The sequence below is a fragment of the Chamaea fasciata genome, unplaced genomic scaffold (assembly GCF_029207755.1).
Source record: "Chamaea fasciata isolate MVZ Bird 193981 ecotype frontalis unplaced genomic scaffold, bChaFas1.0.hap1 SCAF_4, whole genome shotgun sequence".
NCBI lineage: Eukaryota > Metazoa > Chordata > Aves > Passeriformes > Sylviidae > Chamaea > Chamaea fasciata.
This window is the reverse complement of record NW_027094089.1, coordinates 76,226,828-76,234,174: the sequence shown is the minus strand read 5'-3', so window position 1 is coordinate 76,234,174 and position 7,347 is coordinate 76,226,828.

The following is a 7,347-nucleotide window of genomic DNA, read 5'->3' as shown; positions in this document are numbered from 1 at the left end:
TTTTCAGGTCATGCAGTTTCACTATTTAAAATTTAACCCCTCCCAAAGCCACGTGGGTCAACAACACTGAAAATGAGCTGCAATAGCAAGAACCTCCAGCTGCAAACAAAATCCAGTTGTGACATGAGGTAGTGGAGGCAGTAGTGCCCTCTAGATTAGAAACAGACTAGCAGATAGCTCTCCTTGGTCCTACAAACTGTGTCAGTGGGTGTCTGGATGGTTATATATTCCTTTTAACTAGCTATCAAAGTAATATAGTAAGATTGGCTGTCTCAGAGGTGTCTGACAAAGTTGTCACCTTAAGGCTTCAGGCAACAGTGAAAATTCTGTATTTTATGTTAGTAGTTTATAAATAAATACCTCTACATATTATCTCAATTCTTAATTTAAGAGACTAGTTTCTTGGGTTTTTTTTTAGCTATCAATGCAAAGAGTTTATTTTTAAAGAATTTTGTGGTGTTACAGTTCAAATACTTCAGAGCACTGCTAGTATCAAGGGCCAGAGAAGCAGACAGCAGGACAAGAACAGCAGCTGTTTCCCTTGTCCAGGCTCTATGACCCATAAAAACGGAAAAACTGCCTGATTCAAATCCCACCAACTGCAAAGTTGTAGAACAGATGCAGATTAATATGGAGTCTTATTCTCCATATCTTACTACTTTGTGTCTTCAGGCACAGTAATGGTCTAAAATATGCCCCTTTACTTGGAAATTGTCCATGTGCTCATGTTGCATAGGTGTCAAGAACATCTGGAAAGTCAGAGTCATGTATTTGACATTTTCACTCCACATAGAAATACACCCTGTTCCAGTGTACAAACAGTTGTTAAAAAGTTTTCACAAATCCCCATCACCACTACCCTCTAGGTCTCCTGGGGATTATCAGCTTCTCAGCCACCAACTGCATCAGCAAGCCACATTTACACTAGCTTTTTAATTCAGACCAGGAGTTTGGTTTTGAAGTTAATTTCCTAATTAAGTGCATTTTGTTTCCAAACATGGTGCAGTTTCATACCTGGTGAATTGAATTCCTTATGAATGTGCTCCAGCTGTACCTATCATGCTCCAGCTGCTGGAAAGCATTCAGTTAACTGGACCAGAACAGAACAACTCCAAAATAATCTCACTGTGAAGTGCATTTATTGGTAATGTTAAATAGTCAGCAGCAGGTCTTTTGTTTTCCATATCTGCTGTTATTACACCACACTGCTTGTTAACGCAGGCATGTTTACCTGTCAAAATGATCCAGACTTGCCTGTGTGTATATAGAACCTGTTCAAACATTTTTAGCAAGATAGAATCAGGGTGTCAGAAGCAAGTTAGGAAGCAAGGAGACATGCAGATTTACTGCCACCTCTGTGGGGACAGTAACCTCCAAGGAAGACAGTCTCAAATGCAATCAGAATAGAACCTTCAGCCCCAGGACATGCCTGGAAGACATGGATGGGTTTAGCACCAAACTGCAGTTTTGGAGCTGGCTTCAAAATTCTCCTTCTCCCCTCTACAAAATGCCCCAGGTTCACCCATGCATTAAGGCTTCACTGATTAACATCAAATTCCTCCTGGAACAGAGGAGCACACCTTCCCAGAAGTTTAACATTCCAGTCTGCCCCTACTCCCACTCAACTATCCCTGACCTTCTCTCTCACCTGACATTGTGATTTTAAAACCTTCTCTCCCTCACGCACAGAGCAACTGCTTATAATCTAACTTTCTTCTGCTTCTCCAGGGCTGCAAGATTGACTCTATGCTCCAGGAATTCCAGCTTCTACAGAGCAGAATCAGAGCAGGGGTGGGGTTCTCAGTCTCAACACTAATATATAAGTCAGTTCTCCCCACTGTAATAAAACTTGGTCCAGTGAATCAATGCATTGGAAAATAGGGCTCAGAAAGTCATAAAAAGGGAAAAGAAAACTGGCCCATGTTTCCAGGTAGTGGCATGTACTGTGGAAGATGATCCCAGCACTAACCATTTCAGACAAATGACTCTTTACCAGTTCTTTCCATTTAAGCCTCAGTTCCATTCATTTTTGCTTGTGACTCTAGATCTATTTTTGGAAACCTTAAAAATATACAGGGAGTTGCCAGCCGTTTTTATTCCAATGCAGGAACATTTTATACTGAAGGCATTAATCCTGTCTCTTGCTCAAATATCAGGCTTTATTTCAAGGTGAACACCCAGCCCTGACCCATGGCAATCTCATTTTGGTAAGTATTGCATCTGTTTCTGTGCTAGAACATGAAGTGGTCTCAGACCAAAAACCTCATAGTGCAGAAGCTGCCTAGAACAGGAGTCTAATCTGGGACTGTTGATGCTACCTCTCCCACTCAGCTGACACACTCACAAGTGAAGGGAATTCCCTCCCACCCTGTTAACATCACAGGGTGTGATGTGCAGTCGGAGTTACATGACTGAGAGAGATGAGCATGCCTGGGCAAGCCTAATTCTACACATACACCATGTGCCCAGCATTTTTTTTTCCCCATGGTGAAACACGATAATTCACTACACAGAATACACCATCCAGCCCAAATAGATGAAGGCATGAAAGAGGACATAATTTATTTTTCCTAAGTTTTTGCTAAACACATGGTATCTGTGATCAAAAAATGCAGAGAATTAAGGCATTTAGGATATTTGTACAAGCAGAGCACGTGGGTAAGAGGAATTACAGGTAGATAGACAGACCACAGATTGACAGGTAGGCACATACATAGACATATAGATACATACTGTGTTCTCGGCTGTTCTGTCACAGAACTTCCTGTCTTCACCAACAGACAAAAAGAAGTAGGCACTAAGTCCCAATTATGCCTGTTCTGTTTCAGGAGAATTCTTCAGTCTTCATAAGGAACACAGACTTCTACCTTTAAAACACAGCTACCACTTTTTTGCTTTTGTCTTACAATTTTTTTCTCTCACTTAACCAATTTCTATGTCTTCATTCTTAAGAAAAGGAAGTCCCCTGAGTTAAAATGATGAGGATGAAAGCCTCTAATGCCAAAATTAGTTTTTAAAGTCCAAACATATTTTAAGAAGGTCTCCAAGCCCAGTTTTCCCCTTCCCCACCATACATATTCCCTGCATTCCCTGATGGTAGGGCCTCAGCACAATGATTTTGCTTGAGTTTGGAGCTGATTTGCTCCATTTCAGGTTTTCAGTCATACAGAAAAACTGGGACAGCCCCGTCCTGGACTTGGCATGCAGACCCTGTCACTACCACCAAAGGCAGGGGAGGACAGAATTAGAAACTGAACTCACTTTGCCATGGAGCTCCAAGGGCTTCCACTGGCTGACCTTAGTAATTAATTTGCTGCAGTGTGGTTGACACTGTCAGAAAATATGACATTGGACAGTTAACTTTGCTTTAAAAACAGGAATAGGGGCTAGGTAGTTTCTTGAAAGTCCATTCCTATTTTCTACTAACCCTATTACTTGATTCATTTGTAGGAGCTGAATGCTTCCAGAAGAATAGTAAGTATAGGAACAGGATGGTATAAGGTAGGACAGAATAGCAGGGTAGAGCATGGCACAGAAGCAAAATTATTCTTATCATTTGTCATCATGTCCTCCATTTTTACAATGTTTCAGTCTTTACAATGACATAATTTATAGTAAAGATATAGTAAAATGCAGTATAGTATAGTAAGATATAGTAAAATACAGTATAGTATAATAAAGACAGAATAAAAACATAATTTATAGTAAAGATTTCAGGCAATGTTCATTCAGTAAATATTTCATTTCAGCAACACAGATGAGATCCACTTCCATATTAACCAACACATCATCAGGCACCACCTGCACAGCCTGCCAAAGTAACTTGAGCTTTCTTGGAACAAAATTTAAACCCTCTATTGCCCCACTACAACATTAAAAAATGGTGAAATTCGTTACCAGACCACACCGTATTTCATTAATGCACCTCTGGGCTGATGTCTTCTATCTGAGAAAATGGATTCCTTTGAAAGAATGGCTCATTTATCTCAAGAGGAATTACTGCAAGCTGTTCAGTCTTGCCTCAATTTCCCCAGTCAATGCTTAATCACTGTGATGCTGATAGTCTCAATTTACTATTGCAGTGCACTCTGAGGCCCAAAAGGCTCAAAAAATATTATGCCATTAGCTTCCCAGGATTCATTTGGTATGAATATTCTGAAGGACTGACAGGGAATCTGCCTTATATCTTACTGGACAAACCACTGGTCCCTGAGAAACTATGGGGATCTTATAGTAAGAAAGCGTTAAAAACACTTGTAAAAAGCTCTGCTGAGGACTCTGCAGGAATCATAAGAAGACATTTCATATGTCAGATCTTTGCATGGAGGGAGCTGATTTACTCCCTCTGCCCCAGCACTGTTGATATCAGTAAATAAACAGGGAATATAAAGCCTGATTGTCTAGACAAATAAAAGACACAAGGCAAGAAGAAGAAAACTGATGCTGATTTTTGCAGGGTTTGCTTAGAAGTGCTGAGTAGCTCCTTGTATTTCAGAATACAAGTGGTGTTACTTTAGCTGTTAGAGCCCAGTCCACCTAAATCTGATGGCTGATACCAATATTGTACAAAGGGACAAGGAGATCTCAAAACAGTGCAATGCTTAAACGGTACGAATTCCATTCCTTGTGCAAAAGCCTTGAGCCTGATTTTTTGGTCTTTTTCATTCCAGACAGAAGATCCAGTAGCTTAGATACATATAAAACATGTCATAAAAACCACCTACTTTTCTGGGTTGCTGAGCAGTTGATCTCCCAAGGTATTATTCCTTGGCCTTGCATGACTTGGCCCACTTCTCCCATGCATGCAGACAAAACCAGTGACTTGAAGACATGTGCAGACTGCTGACACATACTTCAAACAGAATAAAATTAGAAAGCTGTTTCATCTACCAAAAAGAAACACAGAAAACTCCATTTTCCTCAGGCTTTTCCCTCCTTTCCATGAAGATGCAGATGCTTTTGGAAATTATGTAGTTTGGAGGGATTCCTGTGCTACATGATGTATCACATACCCTGCTTGTTAACTTTAAAATGCAGCAGACAACCCCTTCCCTTGCCTTAAAACGCACATGCACAAAGACTAACCTACTGCATGAGCCCCACAGCCACACCCAGCCATGCTTGTTCAGTCCCTGCCCTGGGCCTCTGCATGTCCACAGCAGACCAAACCAAAAATACACCAATGAACTACAAAGTTTAAAAAGTCAACACCTTCCCTAAGTTCCTGTCAAGTTAATTCACATGGACCATTTCTTGGGCCTGGCACTAATTTTATATCTGTCCACTTGCCATGTGAATCTTGTCTATTGACTTCAGATGACATAAAAGGCCAAGTGTGAGGACAGAATATATGTTCAAATTACCTGAATCTATGCCAAACCATAGATGAGAACTGTGTCTGTTTCCCTTTAGTTGAATTTTCTGGCAATTTCCATTTTAAAGAACTTAGAGGAAGTAGACAAATGAAATACAAATAAGGTGGGGTTATTTTTAGAAGATTGTTTTAATACAATCTGTGTTTCTGTGAACACTAATACTGGATTCACACAGTTCTGTATCGCTGACAGTAAACTTTTCATCTGAAGCAGACAGGACATTTCTGTCTGATTAGCTAGGCCATTTTGAGTTTTGCTGACTTCATGCTTTAATGCTAAAACACTTCAGCAAAGATGAGATTTGGTCTGGCTTAAGTCTATAGGTATATGGACAGGTGATGTCTGATCTGTCTTCCTGGAACAAACAAATGCAGCAATGATTTTTAATAAATTTGAACTGGAAGAAGGAGCTACTTCTGGCCTGGCTCTCTGTATCACCAGACTGAATTTTCTGGTCTGATACTCAGAGTCCTAAATCTGGCTTCACTGCCCTGGTGAATGTTTGTTCTTCCACTTTCTCTTTCACTTTGATTTTGATTCCAAATAAATGGAGTCAAACTTTCCTGGATGATTTACTCCGGCTATAAGCAGAGATAATCCTGTACAAACCAGTGGGAATCAAGCACACTTTGCTCATCTCCCAAATATACAATAACCTAAACTTCCATCAGTTCTACTTTGTCATGTTTTCTGATCTTCTCTCTACATCATTTCACAAGGGATTAAGAATTCTCATAAATCCCAGTCATACTAATCACAGTACTGTGTCATTCTTATCTCACCCAGACCCAGGAAACATGGCATCACATCATGCCATGAAAACAATTTAGCAGCAAAGACTACCTATACCAAAAATCACCTGCAAAAACTGCCATTCAGAGTACTGAAGCTGCATGCAGCATGTAGGCACCAAGTGAAAGCAGTCTCATATAGAAAGTCATCCCTGTGCTGTGGGAAATGAAATCAGACTCAGCACACAACCCAGATTTCCTCGTGCACAAACACTGATCAATATCCTAGAAACACACAAACCAGTATCTCAGATGAACATTCACATTCCACAAAGATCCACAGGTACCTATCCCCCAACTCCAAAGCTGTGGCCACTCATCCTCTGCCAGGGACACATCCCTGCTGCCATCTCCCCTCCCAGTGTGCAGGCCATGAGTTTTCATATGACTCAGCAAAAATCCCAGAGACACTGCAAAAAGGACCTGGCAAGTTCAGTGTTCAGAAGAAGAATCTCCTCTCCTGCCTTGCCAAGCCCACCCGATTACCTCAGCCCTCTAATCACGAAAAATAACAGAAGTTAATTAAGGTCTCAACACCCCACAGTTCTCACAGCGGTGCCTGAGCACTTTGTTGTCCTGGTGCTTTTCTTGCAGCACAGCTGGGTGCAAGTCTGTAAGGTCCTGACGTTGTCATTAGAACCTACCACTTGACTTCATTGGATGCAGAGTCTCGCACAGCTCTGCATAAATTCATTTCAGTTCCTAGCACTGCACCCTGCAGCATTGGGAATGAAGAGAAAACTACTCTAATGAGTGATAATCATCTTGTGTATATAGCTTTGAAAAGAGCTCAGCATGGTGAAGAATTGAATGGCTTGGTTCTATTATCCAAAAATAGCTCAGGGGGAACAGCCCACTTTTGCATTCCAGTAAGTCCAAGTGGGAGTAAAATTTATAGAGCAAAATTTATACATGGTTTTACTTCTTGTCCAGTAAACTGTAAAACCATTCTGTTTCCTTTTAATATCAGTTTCAGGTGTGCTTTATTTATTATACTTGCCTGTATTCTTCTCTAAGCTGACTCTCTCCAGAATTTCAAGTCTACTTTATGGTAAAACAAATCTAATATTCTGATACTATACTGGAGGCATAGGATTGGCTTAAACCTAGATTAAGACAATTCATTTTATTCTGTATAACAGAGGTTAATTTAATCTCAGTGTCTCATTTTCCTTACATAT